The 16,076-nt window shown below is 51.7% G+C and overlaps 1 pseudogene across 1 annotated transcript; it reads left to right on the plus strand.

The window, feature by feature from the left end:
- The first annotated feature begins 714 nt into the window (after nucleotides 1-714).
- On the plus strand, nucleotides 715-15,820 carry LOC310910178 (NACHT, LRR and PYD domains-containing protein 3-like; annotated as a pseudogene). The gene is made up of 7 exons: nucleotides 715-1,069; nucleotides 1,686-2,429; nucleotides 13,440-13,991; nucleotides 14,543-14,712; nucleotides 14,926-15,098; nucleotides 15,223-15,393; nucleotides 15,555-15,820. The product of its transcript is annotated as an NACHT, LRR and PYD domains-containing protein 3-like (transcript).
- The last annotated feature ends 256 nt before the right edge of the window (nucleotides 15,821-16,076 follow it).

The raw sequence follows: 16,076 nt of genomic DNA on the forward strand, positions 1-16,076 counted from the left end.
ACCTGGGCTGTGACACTCCCTGGGAGATGTCCCCAGTGCTGGCAGCGGGGGCCTCCTGCGGCACATCCAGGACATCGTCGTAGCCGTCCGGGGTTTCTTGCTGGGGCCTGAGCTCTGAGTTCAGTCCTGGGCACTCCTAGTTGAAGCCTATGCTGGGGTCAGACTCACCAACTCTGTCCACCCAGCTCATCCCTGCAGTCAATTATGTGTGCTTGTAATTCCTCGATAAATATGTTGTTTAAAATCACAGAAGGGTTTGTGTTGGAAGTGACCCTAAAGCTCACCCGGTGCTCTCAGCACTTTCCAGCAGACAGCTGGGCACATTCTTTCCTCTTGGGATGGGGATTACGAATGTCTCTGCTGAGATCTCAACTTTGGAGCCCAGGGACAGTGCCTTTGTGCCCTGCAGCATGACTCAGAGACTGCAGGTAGCCCTGGAGAGTTGCATTTGCTCCAGGGGGATGAGGATGCTCAAACAAGAGTTGATAGATCAGGATCAGGAGCCAGAAGAAGAATGTCCAACTGACCAAAGTGCCCAAATGCTCACAAATTGTGTTCTTAGTGCCCCAGCCAGACTTAGGAAAGCAGTGAGCCTTGAAATTGGTGGCTGCTGGTGTGTAAGGAGCATGGCTGGGCTGGAAGGGAATTGGTCTGGGCTGGGGACTGACCCTGCTCCTCATGGGCACAGAGCACAGGCAGGACAGCAGAGAGCACATGGTGCAGGAGTCCCGCCAGGACAGGGAGCTGGGCAGCTGTCCCAGGGAGAGCCCATCCTTCCACAGCCACTCCACCACCCTGACCATCTCCAGGGAGCCTGGGAGCAAGCACGGAGCCAAGGATGGAGCCGTGGCAATCGGCCAGGGATGTGGCAGCGCCGGCAGCGGAGCAGCCACCGCCGGCACCACGGCGCTGTTTGAACCTGGCAGAGACGGGCAAAGCCCGCAGGTCGTGGTGCTGCTGGGGGCCCCGGGGATGGGGAAGACAACCACGGTCAGGAAGGTGATGGTGGAGTGGACAGAAGGGACACTCTGCACCCACTTTGACTTGGTCTTCCGCTCTGACTGCCCTTGTCTTCTGCACAGCTGTTACAGTTCTGCCTGCTTTATCTCAGCTGAGGTCAGGATGAAACACACAGGAAATGTAGAGTCGAGTTGGGTCTTGGTTGTTTATCATATCTTATCTATTTCCAGTATTTACAGTCTCATCAAGCGTGGGCTTCAACTTGCTTTCATTTTAAAGAAACAAGACAAAATGGAGACTTTCTAACTTTTACCAAGGCTATTTAGGAGATAATTAGCCAATACCAAAGTGACACCTATATTATTTATGCTTCTGACCCAATCATGACCATTCCAGGTCCGCAATGCAGACATCTTTCACCCAGTTAGACAAAACCACCCAAATCCATGAAGAAGAAGGAAGAAGGTGAAGAAGAAGAACTCACACAGCAGCCTGAATCCTCCATCCTGCCCCTCACACTGCTATATAGCAAAACCCCAAACTTAAGTTTACACCCTGTGAGATCACACAACACCATTCCAAGAACACATCCACTACCCCAGTGCTATCACAAATCTCAGAAGCCTCTTCCAAGGCCTCAAGTCAAATGCAGTGCCTGCCTGAGGGTCAGCACCCCACAGCCCAGAAAGCCTGAAATTTCCAGAATCCAGGGTTCCAACACAAAGCCATCGTCCTTGCCATGGAAGCCAGCGTGGCAGACCTGGATCCACAGTGCTGTCCTGGCCTGCCAGTGCCAGCTGGGAAAATCCTGGATGAGCACAAGAGGATCCTGTTCATTTTGGATGGCTTCCAGGCCCTGAGGCTTTCCTTGGTTCAGCCCAAAGCTGGGCTGAGCTCTGATCCCAGGGAGGTGAAGCTGCTGGAGCTCAGCCTGATGAGTTTGTTGAAGGAGACAGTGCTCCCCAAAGCCTCTTTGCTCATCACCGTGAGGTCAATGGCTCTAGGAATCCTGAAGGGTGAGTATTCCATGGAGATCCTGGGATTTTCTGCAGCCAGGAGGGAGGAGTATTTCCACAGGTATTTTGAGAAGCCCAGCAAAACAGACATGGCCTACAGATTTGCCACAGGCAACGAGATACTCTACAGGTGGTGTGTCATCCCTGTCAGGAGCTGGACCATCTGCACCATCCTGGAACAAGAGCTCTGTGGGAAGAAAAACCTCCTGGAGTGCTCCAAAGCCAGCACAGGGATGATGATGTTCTACCTCTCCCAATCACTGAAGCAGAGGGCCAGGGACAACGCCTAGATCCTGCAGGAGTTCCTCCTCCAGCTTTGCTCCTTGGCTCCTGAGAGTATGTGGAAGCACAAGGTCGTCTTTGAGGAGAGGGAAGTCAAGGACTGTGGATTGGACCAGCCAGGTCTTCTCTCCTTTCTTCCTCAGTAAAAGGATCCCAGGGGAAGGAGAAAACAGGAGAAGGGTGAACAGGTTTTGCTGACCACCCAGAAACATGGTGGAAAGAACTCCACAATTAATAATAATTGTTAGAGCCATATGTATTCATTAACGTCGAGATGCGTGGGGGAATAATTTCACCAAAGATACGCATACTCACCAGGGAACTTGCCCCCCTTGTTATTCCCTACGGTCTCTACATATGCATGACATTCCATGGTCCCCCTTCATCCATATTCATTTTCTGACCCTGCCCATCTTCATATGGTATGGTAATTACTTCCACCCCCTTCTGGCCATGCTCAGTCCATTGTGATGGTCTTTTGGCTGGTCTTCAGGCGTTCACCTCGTCACCTTTATCCCTCCCGTGTCTGCTTTGGCTCTCTTGGCACATTTGCAAGGGAACATACCATCTTAGAATCTGTGTTCTTTTTTTATCTGCACCCTTAGCTCTGCTATTCTGCTGTTTAGGCTAGTTTTGCTTCTGACTATGGCCAAGTCTCCTGGTACTTGTAGTGTTTAAAAATATTCAAAAGGGTAACAGACACAGCATTCAGTGTTCACTAAGTGTCTTCTAAAATATGATCTCATATATTCTAAAGTACTACTTGGAATACATCCTAACATACAGAACATGTTCTTAAATCTACTATAAAGGATTAGCAGGGATTTTTCAAATCTATGTCTCCCACCCCTTGGCTCTACAGCTCATGGATCATCTTGTGGATGTGGATCACGGCATCTCGATGCCTCCGATCCTGCCGGCAGTGCACCGTCCAGGTGGCAACAGGTACTCGTTGTTCTTCTACCTTCAGGAGTCCTACTGCAGATGGCTTCTCCGATAGTCCAGGCAAGGTGGTCAATTGCTTAATGCCTTCTGCCTCCACAGCAGCTATCCCAAAAGCCCATCTGAGTCCCTTAGGGTCTTTGGAATAGCCGTTCCTGAGGAAGTCTATGCCCAAAATACATGGGGACTCTGGGCCAGTCACAATGGGATGATTCTACCACTTCTTCCCAGTCAGGCCCACCTCAGCTTCCAACAGAGTCAATTCCTGTGATCCCCCTGTCGCCTCGGCAATGGAAATTTGTTCTGCCCCCACATGTCCTGATGCCATAAGGGTACTCTGTGTCCCAGTATTGACCAAAGCTTTGTATATCTGTGGCTTTGATGTGCCAGGCCATTGAATCCACACAGTCCAAAAGACCTGGTTTTCCCATGCCTATTTCTGGCTAGAGGCAGGGCCCCTCTAGCACTGGTTATTATTCCCTTCCTGGGCATACACACTAGAGGTTCCTTCAAGGGGATCCAACACAGTATCCTCACTTCTGTAATACCTGGTGACTCAGTCATGGGAGGCTGAGGCTACTTCATTTTAGTGGAACCCCCTCGGTGAGTGTTTCTCTCCTTGAGCTCACACACCCATGCTGCCAGGACAGAAGTGGGCTTCCTATCCCACCTTCCCATGTCTTCCCCATGGTCATGCAGGAAGGACCACAGGTCAGCCCGTGGGGTGTACCCTCTCTGTAGCTGGGGGACGTTGAGCTCTGACTCTGGGGCCTGTGACACACACTGGTGCCATATGGGAACTCTTCCTCCTCATCTCCTCCCTCACCTCCCTTATCTCCTCTTCGAGTTCCTTAACCACAGCAGAGACCTGAGCCTACATTGGGTCACTGATCATACTCTCATCATTTCTGAGCTTGTTGGTGACAGAACCCACAGTCTCTGGGTTGGTATCAGGATTAATTGTGGCAATGAATGCGGCACAGGGAGATGGTCCATGAGTTGCCTGTGTCCACAATGTGTGCCCTGTGCATCAAACCTTGTTGGGGTCATTATCCTGCTGTCCACCCCTCCCAAAGAGTACCTCCAATACTGCCACTTCTCTCAGCTGTTGGATCTCGTCCTCAAGGGTCTTCCAGTCCATTGTATGATGGTGCTCCTGCACTTTGTCTCGGTGGACAAACCTCTCCCTTCTACTCCTTAAAAGCCGCTCCCAGAGGGAAAGGGGGCCTGGCTCTCTTACAAATACCTGATTTACACCTGAGTCCTAGGTCAAAGGCCTCAAATTCACTACTATCCAGTTGCACCCCTGTAACCATAAGGTCCCAGACCTGAAGTAACCAGGCTGTGTAAGCCTCACGTCCCCGTCGCACAATATCTTTGTGCAGATTACGTAGACTTTCATACGACAGAGAGTCAGTGATGATCTCAAGCTCTGGTTCTCCTGTGGGTTGTGAGGGCCCTCCTTTCTTCTCCTTATTACCTGGCTGCTCTGATTTCATCTTGTGCTTCTTTCTTTCTGTAGGGGTGACTGCTGCTGGCTGTGACTGCCCCTGTGGTTCAGCTGGAACCTGGACGGTTGTAATGTTTGTAGGTTCCATTGCTGCACCTTCAGACTCTCCCTTTTCAGGGCAGGGGGAGGGTTTCCCATCAGCTGGGGCTAATGAGGCTAAAGAGGCCACCACTGGGGAAATGTGCTCCTTCAGCATCTGGCCCATCTCCTTCACCAGAACCCCCACTCAATCCAGGTGGTTCATTTCTGAGGTGGGCTGTGGGGCAGGATCAGGCAGTGGGGCAGCATCCCTATTCTGTGGGGCAGTTTCAGGCCCCATGGCAGTATCCCTGGTCTGTGGGCCAGTGTCAGGCCCCATGGCAGTATCCATGGTCTGTGGGGCAGTGTCAGGCAGTGGGCAGTATCCCCAGTCTCTGGGGCAGTGTCAGGCAGTGAGGCGGTATCCCTGTTCTGTGGGGCAGTGTCAGGCCCCAAAGCAGTATCCATGGTCTGTGGGGCAGTGTCAGGCAGTGGGACAGTATCCCCAGTCTCTGGGGCAGTGTCAGACTCCATAGAAGTATCCCCAGTCTCTGGGGTAGGTGTCTGTGCAGTCATCCAAGCCGATCTCACCTCATCTCTGAAAGCTAAATAGACTGGGACTATCAGCAACACTTGGTTAGTATCTACAGGAAATTCAAACCCTTCAAAGAACTGGTTAAAGGGCTGGGACAAAACTTCCCCTGCTGTCATTTCCTCACAGAAAGTACCATTCTTAAAAGAACCCCAAAAACATACACTTAGTGTGTGGTAGCCATGTAGCCATGTGCCTGCCTTCCAGAGGAAGTTAAAAATCCATGAATGCCTCACCTTATCTACCCAGAAAACAAACTGGATAACAGCCCCAGCAGCCTTACTGATAGGGCCCATGTTTAGATAGGGGCCTGCAAACGGGAAGAATACAGCCACAACCACGAGCCATCCTAACCAAGGGAAGCTGGACCACATGATGCTGCCTAATGAGGTTTTTATATCCAGCACACACAGAAGAAAATATTAGCTTACTCGAGAACTGTCATTCCTTTTTTCTCTTTTCTTTTCTTATTGCCCTCAAGCCCCATGTTGATCACTGTGATATATGGTATAAAATAATTCCTGCTTAAGAATTAAAGATTTCAGCAATTGTAAAACCCCAGGCGGCGATGGGGAAGGAACCAATTTGCAATAGAAAATGGTGGCTTCGATTGAAGCTGAGTCTCCTCCGGGGATGGGCTGGACAAGGCCCCGGTGATGAGCACCCGATATGCATCTAAGGTCTTATCTATGCGATAAGACAATCTTCGTCATCAAGGGTATACATCCCAATGCCAGATCCCCGTAAAAAGAATCAGGTATTCATCCCTACCCCAAAAAAATTTTCAACAGACCCTTTTCAACAGACCAGCAGCAAGAAAAGAAACTACATGAATTTCTGAGAAGAACAAGGACAAGAGAAGAAGAACACCCCTGTTCGGTCGAAAAACTGTATAAAAACGGGCCCTGCAAAGGCAGAATTTGTGAACAGAGGGGGATTCAGAGCAATAGAGTCTGAATCTAGGTTCACCCAGCACCGACCCCGGACTCGACGCTGTTTTTGATTGTGGCTTTCCAAAACCGATTTTGATATCGCAATAAAATCCGCTTTCATTATCAATTTGGTTACGTTGTTTATAACAGGCACCAAAATCTGTCTTGGTTTGGGAAGACACGTATCTGCCAGGGAAAGCTGGAGTCTCCCTTGGAATGGAGAATGTAAACCACCTCTCCCACCACCTTTTCCAATTATAAATTTGCAGTTAGAGCCTTTCTGGCAAAGATTGGGAGATAGAAATAGCAGTTCTTTACTAGTATGTATAGCAAAACAAACAAAAACAACAACTACAACGTCAATAACAAAACAGTACCAAGAACCTTGAGGGATTTGCCTCACAACAACCCAGGTGGGGCAGTTTGGCCTCAGTGCCCCTGCAGGACCCTCAGAGCACCAGGCTGGAACAGTGGAGAGTCCCGGGCTGGGAGCTGGTGTCCTGGGTTGCAGTGTAGGATGTACACAAAGTATTTATTCTAGCACCATCTTCATGAACTGTTAAACCAGGTGGGGCAGTGATTTCCCAGGCCCCCTGCCTTTGGGCTGTCTCCTGCTAATGGCCCATTAACGTCTTGCCCATGACTCACAGGTAACTCCCTCCAGGAGTTATCTCTGTTTAATGGGCCATCAAGGACCCACTTCACAACTCATCATCCCATTGTGAGATGCTCTGCCCAGGGGGAGGAGCCAAGCATTCTCACCTGGATATAAGCTGGGATTTGGGAAAGTGCACGCAGCCCTTACCTACTGGATTCCCAGAGGAGCAGAGCTAGCAGACCTTTCTACAGGATCACGGCTTCAGGAAGACCACCACATCTGGACTGCTTCCACCATCCTGCTCAGGTCGTATTCTGACTCTGTCAGTGGTCCGTTGTGTTATTGCATTTATTAGATTTTATTTTTACTTTTTTAACTTTTTTCTTGTTAAATTGTATTTCTGACTTGGAGCCTCTCATCAGTTTTGCTTTCAAACCTCGACATATTTTTTGAAGCCGCGACAGTGGGGCAGAGGCCCTGAGAAAAGTCAGAATTACAGTTTTGTATTGAAGAAGACACCTGTTCGCTATGATGCTCAACATGGTTACATGTGTGTTATACCTATCTCTCTATATTTTTCCAAACATGGGGCACTATTTGCTCATCTTAATGCTCCTGCATAGATCAGGGTATGGTACTAAAATTGCTTTATTGGTCTATTATGTTCATTGCTTGATAAACTCCGAGGCAATGAACAGCATTCAGAATATATACCCAGTTTTGGATTCGTGTCCTGGTCTAGGATGCTACATCTGGGGCCTCAACAATCTCACCCAGCTCCTCTGGGGAGGAGTAACGATTGACTTTTTCCAGCTTTTCAGACATAACACAGCAGTTTTTGAAAATACTGAGTACCCTCTGGATGCCAAGGACAGTATGATGTTGTTAGTCCTGCTTGGTCTTCTCTGCACAGCTCGTACGATGCTTAGGATCAAAACACTACATGGTTTGATGCAGCGTGTTCCTAAGGAAGAGGAAGAGGGAAAGAGAAGCAAAGCAACAGCATCTACACGGACCATCACAAAGAAGAAGAGAACCAAAGGCAAGACAACAGGGTCCTCATCTACACAGACCATTGCAGAGGAGAAAGAAGCCAAAGGTGAGGCGACGGTGTCCACATCTATGCAGACTCTCCCAGAGAAGAAAGGAACCAATGGTGCCGTCAGCATCTCCACACAAACTGTCACTGAACTGGAACAACCTAAACCAGTAGCAGTTGCCACCACTCAGAAGAAGAAATCAAGGAGCAAATCAGTCCGTGTAGTGACTGACGAGGATGCAGCAGGACCTTCGCAGCCAGCAGAGGAGGCAGAGATAGAGATCATCACTCGCTCTCTATCCCTGGGTGAGCTGCGTGACCTGCAAAGGGAATTCACCCGCCAGACCAACGAGTCCATCCTGACCTGGCTGCTCCGCATCTGGGACGCTGCAGCCAATGACACCATTCTGGATGGAATTGAGGCCAGGCAACTGGGATCGCTGTCCCGGGATGTGGTCATTGACCAGGGAATTGGGAAAACCCAAGAACCTCTCAGCCTCTGGCAGCGACTGCTGACAAGTGTGAAAGACAGATACCTTTGTAAAGAAGATCTCCAAGTGCACCAAGGCAAATGGAGCACAATAGAACAAGGTATCCAATGCCTGAGGGAATTGGCTGTGCTGGAGATCATTTTTTCAGAAGACAAGAGATTTCCCGAAAGCCCAGATGATGTCCAGTGCACATCACGGATGTGGCTGAGATTTGCACAGCTTGGACCAGAGATGTACTCACGTTACCTGGCAACACTGCAATGGAGGGAAAGTGAAGACAAGGTGGGTGTCTTGGCTAATAAATTAAGAATTTACGAGGACACTGTCACCGCCCCAGTTCGTACCCATATCTCATCTGTGGAAACAAGACTGGCTGAGCAAGTCCGGAGCTTGATTGAAGAAGGCCATCAGAAATGGAAAAAAGAGCTTAAAGAAGAAATTTATCATATTTCACCAGAGCCGACGAGAGTCTCTGCCATTTGAAGCAGGCGTTCCCCAGCCAGGGAGAGAGGATACACACCACGAGGTAACCTCTGGTCCTTTCTTCAGGAGCATGGAGAAGACATGAAGAAGTGGGATGGAAAACCCACCTCCTCCTCAGCAGCCCGGGTACGTGAGCTGAAAAGAGGAACACCTACCACAAGAAGCCCATCTAGAATCAAAGTTGCCCCAGTGTCTCAGAACTCCAGATGGTACAGGAATGATGATATGACTGATCCTCTGGAAGGGATCTCAGAAACATATGTACAGGAAGAGAACAATGTATGCCATGACCAGGAATAGAGGGGCCCTGCCTCTAGCCAGGAAGAGGAAAGGGATAATCGGATCTACTGGACTGTGTGGATCCGATGGCCTGGCACATCTGACCCACAAAAATATACGGCATTGGTTGACACTGGGGCCCAATGATGCCATCAAGGTATGTAGGAACAGAATCCATCTCTATTTCTGGGGTGACAGGAGGGTCCCAGGAACTGACTGTATTAGAGGCTGAAGTGAGTTAAACTGGGAACGAGTGGCAAAAACACCCCATCACGACTGGCCCAGAGGCCCCATGCATTCTCAGCATAGACTATCTCAGGAATGGATATTTCAAAGACCCAAAGGGATATCACTGGGCTTTTGGGATAGCCGCAGTTGAGAAGGAAAACATCAGACAGTTGAATACTTTGCCTGGTCTCTCAGATGACCCCTCTGCTGTGGGACTGCTCAGAGTCGAAGAACAACAGGTACCAACTGCCACAACAACAGTACACGGCCGCCAATACCGCACTGACAGAGACTCTGTGATTCCCATACATGAGATGATTCGTAAACTGGAGAGCCAAGGGGTGGTCAGTAAGACTCATTCACCTTTCAACAGCCCAATATGGCCCGTGCATAAGTCCAGTGGAGAATGGAGACGGACGGTAGATTACCGTGCTCTGAATGAAATCACGCCACCACTGAGCGCTGCCGTGCCAGACATGTTAGAGCTTCAGTACGAGCTGGAGTCCAAGCCAGCAAAGTGGTATGCGTCCATGGACATTGCCAATGCCTTCTTCTCCATCCCTTTGGCAGCAGAGTGCAGGCCCCAGTTTGCTTTCACCTGGAGGGGCATGCAGTACACCTGGAACCGACTGCCCCAGAGGTGGAAACACAGCCCCACCATCTGCCATGGGCTGATCCAGGCTGCACTGGAGAAAGGTGAGGCTCCAGAACATCTGCAGTACATCGACGACATCATCGTATGGGGGAACACCCCAGGGGAGGTCTTCGAGAAAGGAGAGAAGATTATCCAAATTCTGTTGAAAGCTGGTTTTGCCATTAAACGAAGTAAGGTTAAGGGACCGGCTCAAGAAATCCAGTTCCTGGGAGTCAAGTGGCAAGATGGACGTCGCCAAATCCCCACAGAGATAATAAACAAGATCACTGCCATGTCCCCACCTACCAACAAGAAGGAAACACAAGCTTTCCTAGGTGCCATAGGCTTCTGGAGGATGCACATTCCTGAGTACAGTCAGATCGTGAGCCCTCTCTATCTGGTTACCTGCAAGAAGAACAATTTCCACTGGGGCCTGAACAGCAACAAGCCTTTGTTCAGGTCAAGCAGGAGATTGCTCACGCAGTAGCCCTTGGCCCAGTCAGGACGGGACCAGATGTGAAGAATGTGCTTTACTCTGCAGCGGGGACAATGGTCTGTCCTGGAGCCTTTGGCAGAAGGTGCCTGGGGAGACTCGAGGCCAACCATTGGGATTCTGGAGCCGAAGTTACAGAGGCTCCGAAGCCAACTACATTCCCACAGAGAAGGAGATCTTGGCCGCCTATGAAGGAGTTCAAGCTGCCTCAGAAGTCATTGGCACTGAAACACAGCTGCTTCTGGCACCCCGGTCACCAGTGCTGGGGTGGATGTTTAAGGGAAAGGTTCCCTCCACATATCACGCCACTGACACCACATGGAGCAAATGGATTGCTCTCATCACACAGCACGCCCGTATTGGAAACCCAAATCGCCCTGGGATTCTGGAAGTTATAACAAACTGGCCAGAAGGTGAGACTTTTCGATTATCGTCTGAAGAAGAAGAAAACCAAGTAACACATGCCGAGGAAGCCCCACCATATAATGAGCTACCGGAGACTGAAAGACGATACGCTCTCTTCACTGATGGCTCCTGCTGAATTGTAGGTGCTAACCAGAAATGGAAGGCTGCAGTTTGGAGCCCCACATGACAAGTTGCACAGGTTACCGAGGGACAAGGTGGGTCAAGTCAGGTTGCAGAGCTTAAAGCTGTCCAGCTGGCTTTGGATATTGCTGAACGAGAGAAATGGCCGAGGCTCTATCTCTACACTGACTCATGGATGGTAGCTAATGCTCTGTGGGGATGGCTGAATCGCTGGGAAAAGGCCAACTGGCAGCACAGAGGAAAACCCATCTGGGCCGCTGACATTTGGCAGGACATTGCTGCCCGAGTAGAGAGACTGACCATGAAGGTTCGACACGTGGACGCACACGTACCCAAGAGCCGGGCTAATGAGGAGCATCACAACAATGAGCAGGTGGACAAAGCTGCCAAGGTGAAAGTATCACAGGTGGATCTGGACTGGCAGCACAAGGGAGAACTGTTCCTAGCTCGTTGGGCCCATGATGCCTCTGGTCATCAAGGAAGAGATGCGACATACCGATGGGCCCGTGACCGAGGGGTGGACTTCACTATGGACAGCATCTCCCAGGTCATCCACAACTGTGAGACCTGCGCTGCAATCAAACAGGCCAAGCGAGTGAAGCCTCTGTGGTATGGTGGACGATGGCTGAAGTACAGGTATGGGGAAGCCTGGCAAATTGACTACATCACCCTTCCCCAAACCCACCAAGGAAAGCGTTACGTGCTGACCATGGTGGAAGCCACCACTGGATGGCTGTAAACCTACCCTGTGCCTCATGCCACTGCCCGGAACACCATCCTGGGCCTGGAAAAACAAGTCCTGTGGAGACACAGCACCCCTGAGAGAATTGAGTCAGACAATGGGACCCATTTAAAAAACAGCCTTATAAACACCTGGGCAAGAGAACATGGTATTGAATGGATATATCACATTCCTTATCACGCACCACCTACCAGGAAAGTTGAACGGTGCAGTGGACTACTAAAGACTACCCTGAAGACACTGCGGAGGGACCTTCAAGAATTGGGAAATGAACTTAGCCAAAGCTACCTGGATGGTCAACACCCGAGGGTCTATCAATCGAGGTGGTCCTGCCCAATCTGAACCCTTGCACACAGTGGATGGAGATAAAGTCCCTGCAGTACATGTGAAAAGAACCTTAGGGAAGACTGTTTGGATTAATCCCACCTCGGGAAAAGGCAGACCCATCTGTGGGATTGTCTTTGCTCAAGGACCTGGTCACACTAGGTGGGTAATGCAGAAAGATTGGGAAAACCATTGTGTTAAGTGAGAAGAGTGTGTAACATTTTATTCCCTATGTGTATGCGTATCTTTGTAAGAATGTATTAATTTAAATATGATGTAGCTAGTAATAGAATAAGGGGTGGATTATGTCCTGGGTTGCAGTGCAGGATGTACACAAAGTATTTATTCTAGCACCATCTTCATGAACTGTTAAACCAGGTGGGGCAGTGATTTCCCAGGCCCCCTGCCTTTGGGCTGTCTCCTGCTAATGGCCCATTAACGCCTTGCCCATGACTCACAGGTAACTCCCTCCAGGAGTTATCTCTGTTTAATGGGCCATCAAGGACCCACTTCACAACTCATCATCCCATTGTGAGATGCTCTGCCCAGGGGGAGGAGCCAAGCATTCTCACCTGGATATAAGCTGGGATTTGGGACAGTGCAAGCAGCCCTTACCTACTGGATTCCCAGAGGAGCAGAGCTACCAGACCTTTCTACAGGATCACGGCTTCAGGAAGACCACTTCATCTGGACTGCTTCCACCACCCTGCTCAGGTCGTATTCTGACTCTGTCAGTGATCCGTTGTGTTATTGCATTTATTTTATTTTTACCTTTTTTCTTATTAGATTGTGTTTCTGACTTTGAGCCTCTCACTCGTTTTGCTTTCAAGCCACGACAGCTGGGATGGCAGGATGTCCCCGGCAGGCAGGGACAGGATGCCCCAGCAGTCAGGGGAGTGCAGAGTCACACTGTAGCAAGAGGAGCAGAGCTGAAGAAGCCGCGACAGTGGGGCAGGGCTGGCCCAGCTCCAGCAGGGCAGACAAAGGAGCTCAGAATTCCAAGACATGCAAGCAGATGATGGTAGATTTCCCAACACTGGACATTCAGGTGACAGTGAACTCCTCCTGCAGCAAGCAGGAGCCTGGCCGTGTCCTCTCCATCTCCGAATGCTGAGAGCCAGAGAGCCAAGCTGCCTCCAGCTCTGTCCATTGCCTGCCACAAAACTGGCGTTATCCCCCCTCCGAGCTTTCTGCCACCTCTTTGTTTTGGTCAAGCATCCTTAAGCACAACATACTTAGTCTACTAAATAACATATGGGGAAAGAAATTCTTTAGAGTGAAGAAAAAAAGGAGAACAATCCTAACCCCTAAAACAGTGTAAGGAGAAAACCATGGCAGTGTCTTTGCCTTCACTCACCTGCACCTCCAGGACTTTTTGGCAGCAATGTTTTACGTTCTGGGGGATGATGGGGAAATGGTCAGCACCTTGGGGAGGCTTGAGAAGGATGTAAATCAGTTCTTAGAAAGCTACAACAAGTCCAGAAAGGATTTGAATGTCACAGTGAGGTTCCTCTTTGCTCTGGTCAGCCAGAAAGCCATAGAGTACATGGACAAAACCACTGGGTGCAGAATTTCACCACGAGCCAGGGAAGAGCTGCTGCAGTGGCTTCAGGGGAGGCATAGAGGCCTCTCCCACCCTGGCCAAGCACTGAAGCTTTCAGACATGGACACTTTGCACTTCTTGTTTGAGACCAACGAGAAGAACTTTGCACCAAGTGCATTCGGTCATTTCACTGACCTGGACTTGCGAGACCCCAAGCTGACCCTGTGGAGACCAGATGCCTCTTTCCTTCTGCATCCAGACCTGGGCTGGGCTGGGCTGTGTCACCCTCCAGGGATGTCCCTTCCACTGGCAGCATCCTCAGGCAGAGCTGGATGCCAAGTCAGTGCCTTGCTAAGTCCTGCTCCTCCTCACTTGAATGACCCAAAAGGGCAAAGATTTCTCTTCCTCTGCCCCAAAGGATGATTCAGCTATTCCCTCCCCAACACCAGCTGGGCCTTTCCCTGGGTGTTTAGTTCCTCAGCAGAGCATTTACTTACTCCTGGGGAGAATGAGGAACACATGGGCTCCTCCATCCACTGCCCACTGTGGGATTGATGGTGATGGAGCTTCTTGGCTCCACCTGGCCAGGCCTCCCTGTGCCCACCTGTCACTCTGGCTTCCAGTCTGCCTTCTCCTCACAAAGGGAAATCCCTGGTGCTGGAATGTTCAGTGCACCCTGTGATTCACCTCACATCCATCTCCCAGCTGGTTCCAGCAGCAATGCTCCAGGCCCTTCACATCTGCACAACCAGCAAGGTCCCTCCGGAGGAGCCCTCCCGTGCGCTGGAGGCTCTGCTCGGGGTGGGTGTTGTCTCTCAGGTTTGGTGGGCAGGTGAGCAGCCAGCACAGGGGAGGTGTGCTGAGCCCCCGTTCTCCGTGCTCTCCCACAGGCTGCAGCAGTGCCGCTGTCCCAGAGCTGCTGCACGGAGCCGGCAGCGCCGCTGGCGGAGCAGCCTGGCCTGGCCCGTCTGGAGCTGGGTGACAGCTCGCTGGGTGACAGCGGCGTGCGCCTCCTCTGTCAGGGGCTGCGGACTGCGGGCTGCCGCCTGCGCATCCTGCCGTGAGCACCCCCGGCATCCCTTGGGCATCTCCGGCCTGGGAGCTGGGGACGTGCCCCAAAGGGACCCCGTGGGGTGGCATCGTGCCTCTGTCCCACTCTTCCAGGCCAAGGAGCTCCATGGTTATGGCTCTAGGCTGGGGACTGCCACCATGGTGGGAGGGCAGTGAGGGCACTGGGGAGGCTCTGAGGGTGTTTCCCGGGGGTTCCCACCAGGCTGCGCTATTCCCGCCTCACCAGCGCCTGCTGCGAGGACCTTGCCGTGTGCTGAGCACAAACACGTGCCTGGAGGAGCTGGATTTGTCCTTCAGCCCGGGGCTGCACGATGCCAGCGTGGAGCTGCTGTGTCAGGGCCTCCAGCACTGTGCCTGCCCTCTACAGACACTGCGGTAAAGGGGCTGCGACATGGGCCAGTGCTCCCTCCTTCCCAGCCAGAGCTTTCTCCTTCCCACCTGCAGCAGCTCAGCAAGCCGAGGCCAAAGCCCTCCTTCCCTGATCCCCTGGCTCCCACAGCCTGGGGAGCTGCCGGCTGTCGGGTGCCTGCTGCCCAGCCCTGGCCACGCAGCTGCTGCAGGGGCCCCGTCTCACCTGCCTGGACCTGAGTGACAACGAGCTGAGAGCCCTCGGCATCCTGCAGCTCTGCCAGCAGCTCCAGCATCCCACCTGCTACTGCAGAGCCTGGGCTGAGGGTCCTGCCATGGCCCCTTCCATGCCCAGCATTCCCTGAGCTGGGGAGCAGAGGCTGCGGGACAGGCAGGGCCACACCTGGAACCCGGCTGCTTCAGCACCTCCCTCCCCACAAGCTCCAACACCTTCTCCTCTTTTCCTGCATCCTCCATGCCCAGGCTGAGCACAGACAGTGTCAGCCTGGCCCTGCTGCAGGAACTGGACACCCTCCGGGAAATGTATCCAGCCCCGAACATCGGGAACTTCCTGGAGCGTGGATGTGCCGCAGGCAGGGGCCATGGCCCGGCTGCCCTGCCACCACGGGGTCCTGCGGGGTGTAGGAAGGCATTCCCCTCCTTCAGGAGACCTCTCCTCCTTTAGGAAAAATTCTTCCAACAACCAGAGCCCTGCCCAGCCCTGCTCTCATTGCTGCCACTGGGTCTGAACGTGCTGCAACTGTGGGACACAAGGGGGAGATCCTGCTGCATCTGCAGGTGGGCAGAGTTCCGGGTCCTTCCCTCTCCCTTTTCCCTTCACAGTTGCTGGGAACACTTCTGAGCATTTGGCAGTGCCAAATAAACACCCTGCAGACAATCCCAGCAATCCCTCAGTGTTCTGCCCCCTCAGCCCACCACTCCCAGGGATGTTTCTTTGCATCCAATTACTTCCTCACATCCCCGAGGCGATGAGTGATATAACCA

Source organism: Zosterops lateralis (assembly GCF_965231275.1).
Source record: "Zosterops lateralis genome assembly, chromosome: 6".
NCBI classification, from domain to species: Eukaryota; Metazoa; Chordata; class Aves; order Passeriformes; family Zosteropidae; genus Zosterops; species Zosterops lateralis.